This window comes from Pseudophryne corroboree, chromosome 6, assembly GCF_028390025.1.
Source record: "Pseudophryne corroboree isolate aPseCor3 chromosome 6, aPseCor3.hap2, whole genome shotgun sequence".
In the NCBI taxonomy this organism is placed as follows: Eukaryota; Metazoa; Chordata; class Amphibia; order Anura; family Myobatrachidae; genus Pseudophryne; species Pseudophryne corroboree.
Genome location: NC_086449.1, coordinates 481,548,740 through 481,562,450, shown reverse-complemented (window position 1 = coordinate 481,562,450; position 13,711 = coordinate 481,548,740).

Sequence of the window (13,711 nt, the reverse complement as noted above, 5' to 3'; positions counted from 1 at the left end):
GACATATATGGCAGTACCACTGGACTTATATGGCAGTATCACTGGACATATATGGCAGTGTCACTGGACTGGATTTATACAGCAGTACCATAGGACATATGCGGCAGTACCACTGGACTTATACGGCAGTACCACTGGACATATATGGCAGTATCACTGGACTGGATTTACACTGCAGTACCACTGGACATATATGTCAGTATCACTGTACTTGATTTATACAGCAGTACCACTGGACTTATACGGAAGTGCCACTGGACTGGATTTATATGGCAGTACCACTGGACATATATAGCAGTATCACTGGACTGGATTATACTAGTGATGAGCGGGTTCGGTTCCTCGGAAACCGAACCCCCCCGAACTTCACCCATTTTACACGGGTCCGAGGCATACTCAGATTCTCCCGTATGGCTCGGTTAACCCGAGTGCACCCGAACGTCATCATCCCGCTGTCGGATTCTCGCGAGATTCGGATTCTATATAAGCAGCCGCGCGTCGCCACCATTTTCACTCGTGCATTGGAAATGTTAGGGAGAGGACGTGGCTGGCGTCCTCTCCATTTATTGTTGAACTTAATTGTACTTTATTGCTTAATTGTGGGGAGGACTGGGGAGCAGCTGTATAATATAGGAGGAGTACAGTGCAGAGTTTTACTGATCAGTGACCACCAGTTTTATCCGTTCTCTGCCTGAAAAAAAAAGCTCCTTATGTGTGCTCAGTGTGCTGCATATATCTGTGCTCACACTGCTTAATTGTGGGGACTGGGGAGCAGCTGTATTATATAGGAGGAGTACAGTGCAGAGTTTTACTGGCAGTGACCACCAGTATACGTTGTCTGCCTGAAAAAAAACGCTCCTTATCTGTGCTCAGTGTGCTGCATATATCTGTGCTCACACTGCTTAATTGTGGGGACTGGGGAGCAGCTGTATTATATAGGAGGAGTACAGTGCAGAGTTTTGCTGACAGTGACCACCAGTATACGTTGTCTGCCTGAAAAACACTCCATATCTGTGCTCAGTGTGCTGCATATATCTGTGCTCACACTGCTTTATTGTGGGCACTGGGGACCACCAGTATATTATATAGGAGGAGTACAGTGCAGAGTTTTGCTGACCAGTGACCACCAGTATACGTTGTCTGCCTGAAAAACACTCCATATCTGTGCTGCATTGTAGTATATAGTAGGAGTACAGTGCATAATTTTGCTGACCACCAGTATATAATATATAGGAGTACGGTACAGAAGGCCACTGCTGTACCTACCTCTGTGTCGTCAAGTATACTATCCATCCATACCTGTGGTGCATTTCAGTTTTGCACAGTTTGCTGACCACCAGTATATAATATATATAGCAGTACGGTACAGTAGGCCACTGCTGTACCTACCTCTGTGTCGTCAAGTATACTATCCATCCATACCTGTGGTGCATTTCAGTTTTGCACAGTTTGCTGACCACCAGTATATAATATATATAGCAGTACGGTACAGTAGGCCACTGCTGTACCTACCTCTGTGTCGTCAAGTATACTATCCATCCATACCTGTGGTGCATTTCAGTTTTGCACAGTTTGCTGGCCACCAGTATATAATATATATAGCAGTACGGTACAGTAGGCCACTGCTGTACCTACCTCTGTGTCGTCAAGTATACTATCCATCCATACCTGTGGTGCATTTCAGTTTTGCACAGTTTGCTGACCACCAGTATATAATATATATAGCAGTACGGTACAGTAGGCCACTGCTGTACCTACCTCTGTGTCGTCAAGTATACTATCCATCCATACCTGTGGTGCATTTCAGTTTTGCACAGTTTGCTGACCACCAGTATATAATATATATAGCAGTACGGTACAGTAGGCCACTGCTGTACCTACCTCTGTGTCGTCAAGTATACTATCCATCCATACATGTGGTGCATTTCAGTTTTGCACAGTTCGCTGACCACCAGTATATAATATATATAGCAGTACGGTACAGTAGGCCACTGCTGTACCTACCTCTGTGTCGTCAAGTATACTATCCATCCATACCTGTGGTGCATTTCAGTTTTGCACAGTTTGCTGGCCACCAGTATATAATATATATAGCAGTACGGTACAGTAGGCCACTGCTGTACCTACCTCTGTGTCGTCAAGTATACTATCCATCCATACCTGTGGTGCATTTCAGTTTTGCACAGTTTGCTGATCACCAGTATATAATATATATAGCAGTACGGTACAGTAGGCCACTGCTGTACCTACCTCTGTGTCGTCAAGTATACTATCCATCCATACCTGTGGTGCATTTCAGTTTTGCACAGTTTGCTGACCACCAGTATATAATATATATAGCAGTACGGTACAGTAGGCCACTGCTGTACCTACCTCTGTGTCGTCAAGTATACTATCCATCCATACCTGTGGTGCATTTCAGTTTTGCACAGTTTGCTGACCACCAGTATATAATATATACTGTATAGCAGTACGGTACAGTAGGCCACTGCTGTACCTACCTCTGTGTCGTCAAGTATACTATCCATCCATACCTGTGGTGCATTTCAGTTTTGCACAGTTTGCTGACCACCAGTATATAATATATATAGCAGTACGGTACAGTAGGCCACTGCTGTACCTACCTCTGTGTCGTCAAGTATACTATCCATCCATACCTGTGGTGCATTTCAGTTTTGCACAGTTTGCTGACCACCAGTATATAATATATATAGCAGTACGGTACAGTAGGCCACTGCTGTACCTACCTCTGTGTCGTCAAGTATACTATCCATCCATACCTGTGGTGCATTTCAGTTTTGCACAGTTTGCTGACCACCAGTATATAATATATAGCATTACGGTACAGTAGGCCACTGCTCTACCTACCTCTGTGTCGTCAAGTATACTATCCATCCATACCTGTGGTGCATTTCAGTTGTGCGCAGTATATATAGTAGTAGGCCATTGCTATTGATACTGGCATATAATTGCACATATTAAAAAATGGAGAACAAAAATGTGGAGGTTAAAATAGGGAAAGATCAAGATCCATTTCCACCTCGTGCTGAAGCTGCTGCCACTAGTCATGGCCGAGACGATGAAATGCCATCAACGTCGTCTGCCAAGGCCGATGCCCAATGTCATAGTAGAGAGCATGTAAAATCCAAAAAACAAAAGTTCAGTAAAATGACCCAAAAATCAAAATTAAAAGCGTCTGATGAGAAGCGTACACTTGCCAATATGCCATTTACGACACGGAGTGGCAAGGAACGGCTGAGGCCCTGGCCTATGTTCATGGCTAGTGGTTCAGATTCACATGAGGATGGAAGCACTCATCCTCTCGCTAGAAAAATGAAAAGACTTAAGCTGGCAAAAGCACAGCAAAGAACTGTGCGTTCTTCTAAATCACAAATCCCCAAGGAGAGTCCAATTGTGTCGGTTGCGATGCCTGACCTTCCCAACACTGGATGGGAAGAGCTTGCGCCTTCCACCATTTGCACGCCCCCTGCAAGTGCTGAAAGGAGCACCCGCAGTCCAGTTCCTGATAGTCAAATTGAAGATGTCACTGTTGAAGTACACCAGGATAAGGATATGGGTGTTGCTGGCGCTGGGGAGGAAATTGACAAGGAGGATTCTGATGGTGAGGTGGTTTGTTTAAGTCAGGCACCCGGGGAGACACCTGTTGTCCGTGGGACGAATATGGCCATTGACATACCTGGTCAAAATACAAAAAAAATCAGCTCTTCGGTGTTGAATTATTTCAACACAAATGCGGACAACAGGTGTCAAGCCGTGTGTTGCCTTTGTCAAGCTGTAATAAGTAAGGGTAAGGACGTTAACCACCTAGGAACATCCTCCCTTATACGTCACCTGGACCGCATTCATCAGAAGTCAGTGACAAGTTCAAAAACTTTGGATGACAGCGGAAGCAGTCCTCTGACCACTAAATCCCTTCCTCTTGTAACCAAGCTCCTGCAAACCACACCACCAACTCCCTCAGTGTCAATTTCCACCTTACACAGGAAAGCCAATAGTCCTGCAGGCCATGTCACTGGCAAGTATGACGAGTCCTCTCCTGCCTGGGATTCCTCCGATGCATCCTTGAGTGTAACGCCTACTGCTGCAGGCGCTGCTGTTGTTGCTGCTGGGAGTCGATCGTCATCCCAGAGGGGAAGTCGGAAGACCACTTGTACTACTTCCAGTAAGCAATTGACTGTCCAACAGTCCTTTGCGAGGAAGATGAAATATCACAGCAGTCATCCTGCTGCAAAGCGGATAACTCAGGACTTGGCAGCCTGGGCGGTGAGAAACGTGGTTCCGGTATCCACCGTTAATTCAGAGGCAACTAGAGACTTGATTGAGGTACTGTGTCCCTGGTACCAAATACCATCTAGGTTCCATTTCTCTAGGCAGGCGATACCGAAAATGTACACAGACCCCAGAAAAAGAGTCACCAGTGTCCTAAAAAATGCAGTTGTACCCAATGTCCACTTAACCACGGACATGTAGATGTATTGCCTCCCGCAGCAAGAACAGCAGCGGCGGCATCAGTAGCAGCATCTCGCAAACGCCAACTCGTTCCTAGGCAGGCTACGCTTTGTATCACCGCTTTCCAGAAGAGGCACACAGCTGACAACCTCTTACGGAATCTGAGGAACATCATCGCAGAATGGCTTACCCCAATTGGACTCTCCTGGGGATTTGTGACATCGGACAACGCCACCAATATTGTGCGTGCATTACATCTGGGCAAATTCCAGCACATCCCATGTTTTGCACATACATTGAATTTGGTGGTGCAGAATTATTTAAAAAACGACAGGGGCGTGCAAGAGATGCTGTTGGTGGCCCGAAGAATTGCAGGCCACTTTCGGCATTCAGCCACCGCGTGCCGAAGACTGGAGCACCACCAAACATTCCTGAACCTGCCCTGCCATCATCTGAAGCAAGAGGTGGTAACGAGGTGGAATTCAACCCTCTAAATGCTTCAGAGAATGGAGGAGCAGCAAAAGGCCATTCAAGCCTATACATCTGCCTACGATATAGGCAAAGGAGGGGGAATGCACCTGACTCAAGTGCAGTGGAGAATGATTTCAACGTTGTGCAAGGTTCTGCAACCCTTTGAACTTGCCACACGTGAAGTCAGTTCAGACACTGCCAGCCTGAGTCAGGTCATTCCCCTCATCAGGCTTTTGCAGAAGAAGCTGGAGACATTGAAGGAGGAGCTAAAACAGAGCGATTCTGCTAGGCATGTGGGACTTGTGGATGGAGTCCTTAATTCGCTTAACCAGGATTCACAGGTGGTCAATCTGTTGAAATCAGAGCACTACATTTTGGCCACCGTGCTCGATCCTAGATTTAAAACCTACGTTGTATCTCTCTTTCCGGCAGACACAAGTCTGCAGAGGTTCAAAGACCTGCTGGTGAGAAAATTGTCAAGTCAAGCGGAACGTGACCCGTCAACATCTCCTCCTTCACATTCTTCCGCAACTGGGGGTACGAGGAAAAGGCTAAGAATTCCGAGCCCACCCGCTGGCGGTGATGCAGGGCAATCTGGAGCGAGTGCTGACATCTGGTCCGGACTGAAGGACCTGCCAACGATTACTGACATGTCGTCTACTGTCACTGCATATGATTCTCTCACCATTGAAAGAATGGTGGAGGATTATATGAGTGACCGCATCCAAGTAGACACGTCAGACAGTCTGTACGTATACTGGCAGGAAAAAGAGGCAATTTGGAGGCCCTTGCACAAACTGGCTTTATTCTACCTAAGTTGCCCTCCCTCCAGTGTGTACTCCGAAAGAGTGTTTAGTGCAGCCGCTCACCTTGTCAGCAATCGGCGTACGAGGTTACTTCCAGAAAATGTGGAGAAGATGATGTTCATCAAAATGAATTATAATCAATTCCTCCGTGGAGACATTCACCAGCAGCAATTGCCTCCAGAAAGTACACAGGGACCTGAGATGGCGGATTCCAGTGGGGACGAATTAATAATCTGTTAGTAGGGGGATGTACACAGTGAAAGGAGTGAGGAATCGGAGGATGATAATGAGGTGGACATCTTGCCTCTTTAGAGCCAGTTTGTGCAAGGAGAGATTGATTGCTTCTTTTTTTGGTGGGGGCCCAAACCAACCAGTCATTTCAGTCACAGTCGTGTGGCAGACCCTGTCGCTGAAATGATGGGTTCGTTAAAGTGTGCATGTCCTGTTTATACAACATAAGGGTGGGTGGGAGGGCCCAAGGACAATTCCATCTTGCACCTCTTTTTTCTTTTATTTTTCTTTGCATCATGTGCTGTTTGGGGACAATTTTTTTGAAGTGCCATCCTGCCTGACACTGCAGTGCCACTCCTAGATGGGCCAGGTGTTTGTGTCGGCCACTTGTGTCGCTTAGCTTAGTCACACAGCGACCTTGGTGCGCCTCTTTTTTTCTTTGCATCATGTGCTGTTTGGGGACAATTTTTTTGAAGTGCCATCCTGCCTGACACTGCAGTGCCACTCCTAGATGGGCCAGGTGTTTGTGTCGGCCACTTGGGTCGCTTAGCTTAGCCATCCAGCGACATCGGTGCAAATTTTAGGACTAAAAATAATATTGTGAGGTGTGAAATGTTCAGAATAGACTGAAAATGAGTGGAAATTATGGTTATTGAGGTTAATAATACTATGGGATCAAAATGACCCCCAAATTCTATGATTTAAGCTGTTTTTGAGGGTTTTTTGTAAAAAAAAACCGAATCCAAAACACACCTGAATCCGACAAAAAATTTTCAGGGAGGTTTTGCCAAAACGCGTCCGAATCCAAAACACGGCCGCGGAACCGAATCCAAAACCAAAACACAAAACCCGAAAAAATGTCCGGTGCACATCACTAGATTATACGGCAGTACCACTGGACATATACGGCAGTACCACTGGACTGGACATATATGACAGTACCACTGGACATATATGGCAGTACCTCTGGACTAGACATATACGGCAGTACCACTGGACTTGGGGTGTCCTGCCCCCTGGACCTGAACCCCTGTAGTTAGTGTTTGGGACTTACCCAATGAGAGGCTACCTTGGTGCGGTGGGTAAGCTCATAGCCCAGTCCAATATTATGTTAAATGCATCTAGTGATTACAGGTTGAGCTAGTGTGAGATAGTGCACCTGCATCTTTTTCCCTCTGTATATTGTGTTAAGTCTCAAGCAGAGTAGCACCTCATTAGCTAATTATGGTGTGCAAACTAGGCCCCCATTCCTTTGCAAGTTATTCTATGTATTCATACATATATCTGTAAGCATGAGACACTTCTGCTAGTTTAGTACCCTGCCCCACCCCTCACTAATTTTAAATAGAGGGCCCAGCACTCCGGCTTACATATGTGGAATGAGCACACTGAGGTAAGACTCCTTCATTTGTTTAATATGGCAGTCAATATTGGGGGGATTCTCTGGGGCACAGGGCTTCCTGGACCTGCCATGGCTGGACACCCTCGGGGCATCACAATCTAACACTTATTTTAATACACTATGGCACTTATAGTTTGTTTTATATATGTGTAACACTTTCACACCTTTCTTTTTCACTCTTCACATTATCCACACATGCAACAGTAACTGCTCTGGGTATTACAGGTTGAGCTAGTGTGAGATAGTGCACCTGCACCTTTTTCCCTCTGTATCTTATACGGCAGTACCACTGGAAATATACAGCATTATCACTGGACTGGATTTATACGGCAGTACCTCTGGACATATATGGCAGTATCACTGGACTTTATTTATATGCCATCACCAATGGATTTATACGGCAGTACCACTGGACATATATGGCAGTATCACTGGATTCATATGGCAGTACCACTGGACATATACGGCAGTATCACTTGACTGGATTTATACGGCAGTACCACTGGACATATACGGCAGTACCACTGGACATATACGGCAGTATCACTGGAATTATATGGCAGTACCACTGGACATATATGGCAGTATCACTGGACTGGATTTATACACCAGTACCACTGGACATATACAGCAGTATCACTGGAATTATATGGCAGTACCACTGGACATATATGGCAGTATCACTGGACTGGACATATACGGCAGTACCACAGGACATATACGGAAGTATCAATGGACTGGATTTATGCGCCAGTACCACTGGATTTATATGGCAGTACCACTGGACATGTACGGTGGTATCACTGGACATATACAGCAGCACAGGGATATCACCACTGGACTGATGCAGGATAACACAGCACCACTGCAGCAGCACTGGACATATGGCAGCAGAGGACACCACCACTGTGACTAGACTGGTGCAGCACAAGACACCACAACTGAACTGATGCAGCATAACACAGCACCACTGGACTGGATTTATTCAGCAGCACTGGACATATGTCAACAGAGGACACCACCACTGTGACTGGACTGTTGCAGCACAAGACACTACTACTGAACTGATGCAGGACACTGAGGATGGAGACACGTCCTCTCTTCACACTCTCCAATGCCGGAGTGAAAATGGCGGCAACGCGCTGCTCCTTATATGGAATCCAAACCCTGTGAGAATCCAACAGCAGGATGATGATGTTTTGCCTCATTCTGGTTTCCGAGTAAGGCAGGAAAACCCGAGCCTGAGTCAGATCCGGGCTCGGGTAGTGAAGTCCAGTAGGGTTCGGTTCTCAGGGAACTGAACCCACTCATCTCTACTGTAAAGCCTTTCAGGTTTTGCTCAGTGTCTGCCTGTTGTAAAAGCAATGCAAATGCTCAGCTTAGCATCACCTATGTGTATTGCTCATTAGCTTGATGCTGGCAGCCACTCTTAAAAACAGGATCATTGATCAGTACTAGGAGCTGAAACGAGGAAGGAGGGGTGGGGGGGGGGGGGTATGGGGGGTAAATTGTACTCTCCTTCTCCAAAAACATTAATATACTCTAAAACAACTTGAAAATTCCCCCTGATAATAATATACCCCAATAAAATTAAGACACCTCCATCACATTTAATATTAATATACAACCTCCAGATGAAAACTAATATTAATCCTCACCACCCCCAGATTGCATTTATACACCCTATTACTGTACCCGTATGCATTTGTTTACCTCACTGTGAAGAAGACTCTGTTTTTACAGCACACTGGAGCTCCAGTGGAGAAGGGGAGAGATGTCACTTAGAGACACAGATATGCTGGCAGGGGTGAGGAGAGAAAGAGACAGGTACTAGGGATGGGACTTGATAAGGAGAATTACAGGTATAGGGTAGAGGAAAGAAAGGTGCAGAAACAGAAGGAGGAGAAAAAGGGCAGATGCAAGAGGAGCAATGGAAGAGACAGCCTCACTACATTGACCAGTCCAGATCATTACTACAGTTAAGTGACTGGCTGGGTGACCTAGGGGAGGGGTTAATGCCGCCACCATAGCTTAAAGCTCCCCCCCAAGCTTACAGTTAGCCATGCCTGTAACACCAGATTCCCCCCCCCCCCTCAGAGTTACAGTGCAGCCCAACGACCCCCTCTACCTGCTGTATGTCTAAAAGGGACTCTGCCTGCCATAATGTGTACAATGGACTCTTCCTGCTGTATTGAGTAAAAGGGGGCTCTACTTGTCGTAATGTGTAAAAGGGGACTCTACCCGGTGTAATGTGTGATAGGGGCTCTACCTTGAGTAATGTGTAAAATGTGGCTCTACCTAACGTAATGTGTCACAAGGGCTCTACCTGGCGTAATGTGTGTAAGTGGCGCTACTGTGCAGCGTAATTTGAATAATGAAGACTGCTGTATAGCGTAACATAAATTGGTATTATTTTGTGGCCACTCCCCATTCCCATGAAGTCACAGCCCCAAATTTTTATCACTGGCCCTATGTTATATATTTGGGGGAGGCAGCGATGCTATTCCTTGCACAAAGCGCTAAAATGTCTAGTTAAAGAGGGAGCTTCCCTTTTTGAAATGTAGGTGCCCTTGAACTTATGGAGACCTATTTGGGGAAGATATTTCCTCACTAGGTGCTTCATCGCGCCCTACGGGCGCTCTTCACACCGTCGGAAGGGGCTACACCCCCTTAACCCCTGCACGCCTTTCTGGGGTTCAATATATGGAGTATTACCTGCATTCCTAGTTTTGTCAGTGTTTGAATATTGCACAATGATAGGGCGTCCGATGGTGAAGGGGGCGTAGTCCCTTGCAACAGGAAGGAGTTTGGGGAGTGGGGACCGCGGATGGGGGAGGGGGTATGAAGGCGCTGTGGGTGGGGTAGGAGCAGGGGTGTCGCAGGTGGGGCAGCTGCAGGGTTGTTGCGGATGGAGGGGGGGTTCCGAAGGCGCTGCAGATGGGGAAGGGGTGGGTGCGGGTGTGCAGTGGATGGGGGAGGTCCAGGGGGCGCGGGTGGGTGGGGGAGGGGTGGATGCGGGGGTAACGTGGGTGGGGGAGTGGTGGGTGCGGTGCTGTTGCGAATGGTGTAGGCGATGCGGATTGGGAAGGACCTGCTGCGTGGGTGGGGGTAGGGGATCCAAAGGTGCAGCGGGCGGGGGAGAGCCAGATGCGGGGTGTGGCGGATGGGGGAGGGGCTGCTGTAGATGGGGGAGGGGTTTGGAAGACACTGCGGGTGTGGTAGGGGGGTCCGAAGGCGCAGTGGGTGGGGGTGCCACGGGTGGTGGAGGGGCAGGTGCGGGGGTTTGCGTGGGGATGGGGAGGGGTCCAGGGGCGCTGCAGGTGGTGGAGGGGCAGATATCAGTGCACATAGTCTCTGTGGTAGTTAGTGAGGGTTGGTGATGGTGTGAGAGGGGTGAAGGCCAGTACACAGACAGGCAGTTAGAGAGCAGGATGAGGGTGACAGGGCATAGGGAGTACTTAGCAGATATAGGGGTGGGCTACAGGTGTGATGTCACAGTGTGTGTACCTTTGCTCTCATGTGTGAGGTATGTGAGGTATATGTGAGGTATGTGTGAGGTATGTGTGAGGTAAGGATGTGCGGGTCGTGGTGGCCACTAACCTCCAGGCTGCTGCTGTGAGATGTGACTGCAGAGGGAGGGAGCTCAGACCCAGCAGCAATGGGTCGTGGTCAGCATTCCTTCCTGGCCCCGTTCCGCCGCACACTGTCCGCCCCGTCTGACGGGCGTCATTCCTCCATCCTGCATGGCAGCATCAGCTGCTGTGATCGCGGAGCATAGGTAAGCGTCCGGAGCCCTGTGGGCGGGCAGGCATGGTGTTTCCCTGAGAGGGTGCGGCGCGCGTCCTTAGGCTGGCAGACGGAGGGAGCTCCGGCCCAGCAGCAATGTTGATTAGTGCGTGTCCCGTCCTGGCGCTGTCCCGCTGCACATGCTCCGCACCGTTTGCCGCTGAGCATGGCAGCCCTTGTCTGTATGCTGCAGATGCTGATCTAGCGGTGATTGAGCTAGCGCCTCTCTCCTGGGGGTGTGGGTGTCAGGCGGCAGGTATGGTGTGTAGGTGGGAGAGGAGCTGCGGGCGGCGACTCGCTGCCTGCAAGTACCCTCCATATCAGCGCTGTTCCCCTCCCTGCAGATAGTGTCAGTGGCCGTGGTGTACTTTTGCTACTGGTGGCCAGGGCCTGTGCTAGGGGTGTTCGGCGCCCCCCTGCAAACTATGAATTTTGCGCTCTCCCATATTCCTTTGTTGTGCATCGGGAAAAGTGGTGTGGTCTCACAACTAAGGGGCATGGCCACACAATAGTACCCCCATTTAAAATTACGCCACAATGTAGCACAATCTTATTCATCTTATACGTAATGCCCACCCGTAGTAGTAGCGTCCTTATACGTAATGCCCCACCCGTAGTAGTAGCGTCCATATACGTAATGCCCCCCCAATAGTAGTAGTGTCCTTATACATATTGCCCCCCCAGTAGTAGTAGCAGTTATATGCAATGCTCCCCAACAGTAATAGTAGCGTCCTTATACATAATGCCCCCCCAGTAGTAGTAGCATCCTTATACATAATGCCCCCCCAGTAGTAGTAGCATCCTTATACATAATGCCCCCCCAGTAGTAGTAGCGTCCTAATACATAATGCCCCCCAATAGTAGTAGTGTCCTTATACATAATGCCCCCCCAGTAGTAGTAGCAGTTATATTTAATGCCCCACAACAGTAATAGTAGCATCCTTATACGTAATGCCGCACCCGTAGTAGTAGCGTCCTTATACGTAATGCCCCCCAGTAGTAGTAGCAGTTATATGTAATGCCCCCCAACAGTAATAGTAGCGTCCTTATACGTAATGCCACCCCTGTAGTAGTAGCATCCTTATACATAATGTGCCCCCAGTAATAGTACCGTCCTTATACATAATGCCCCCCCAGTAGTAGTAGCATCCTTACATGTAATGCCCTCCCAGTAGTAGTAGCACCGTCCTTATATATAATGCCCCCCAGAAGTAATAGAGTCCTTATACATAATGCCCCCCCCGTAGTAGCGTCCTTATATGTAATGCCCCCCAGTATTAGTAGCCTCCTTATACGTAATGCCCCCCCTATAGTAGTAGCGTCCTTATACGTAATGTCCCACTATAGTAGTAGCGTCCTTATACGTAATGCCCCCCAATAGTAGTAGCGTCCTTATACGTAATGCCCCCCCTATAGTAGTAGCGTCCTTATACGTAATGCCCCCCCATAGTAGTAGCGTCCTTATACGTAATGCCCCCCCTATAGTAGTAGCGTGCTTATACGTAATGCCCCCCCTATAGTAGTAGCGTCCTTATACGTAATGCCCCCCCTATATTAGTAGCGTCCTTGCATGTAATGGCCCCCTCAGCAGTGGCGTCCATAAAGTGCGCACACACAGACATACCTCACACACACACAATTCACACATATATACAAACACACACACCCCACCATATACACACACACACACACACACACACTATATATACACACACAACACACACTATACACACACACACACACACACACACACACACACACTATATACACACACGCACACACATTTCTCTCTCACCCTCCACTTACAGAGTCTGGCTGGCCGTCACTGCAATGCTGATTCCACCACTGTTCAGCTGTCTGGTCCCGTGTAGCTCCGCCCCTCTATTCCGTGTAGCTCCTCCCCCTCGTGACGCCGTAGCTCCGCCCCCTTTTCGGGATCCGCACCGCACAGCACACAGCCCGCTGTCACAGGTGATTGGGGGGGGGGGGGAGGACAGGCACAGCAGCCAGCAGCTAGTGCCATCCTCACCTCCTATACTGTAAGGTAGGGACTTGCACCTGACTGCTGCTGGCACTGGGTATGGGGTAGCTCTCTGCAGCAGATGCAGTTGACTCCGCCCAGCTCTGTGACTCCGCCCAGCGTTACGAGCACAGAGTCACAGATTAAGGCAAATATTAGTGATGAGCGGGTTCGGTTTCTCGGAAACCGAACCCCCCCGAACTTCAGCCTTTTTACACGGGTCCGAGTCAGACTCGGATCTTCCCGCCTTGCTCGGTTAACCCGAGCGCGCCCGAACGTCATCATCCCGCTGTCGGATTCTCGCGAGGCTCGGATTCTATCGCGAGACTCGGATTCTATATAAGGAGCCGCGCGTCGCCGCCATTTTCACACGTGCATTGAGATTGATAGGGAGAGGACGTGGCTGGCGTCCTCTCCGTTTAGACTAGAGTACTAGAGACACTTGATTTACTAATTTTGGGGAGCATATTAGGAGTACTACTTGCTGATAGTGTGACCAGTGACCACCAGTTTAATTAATCCGTT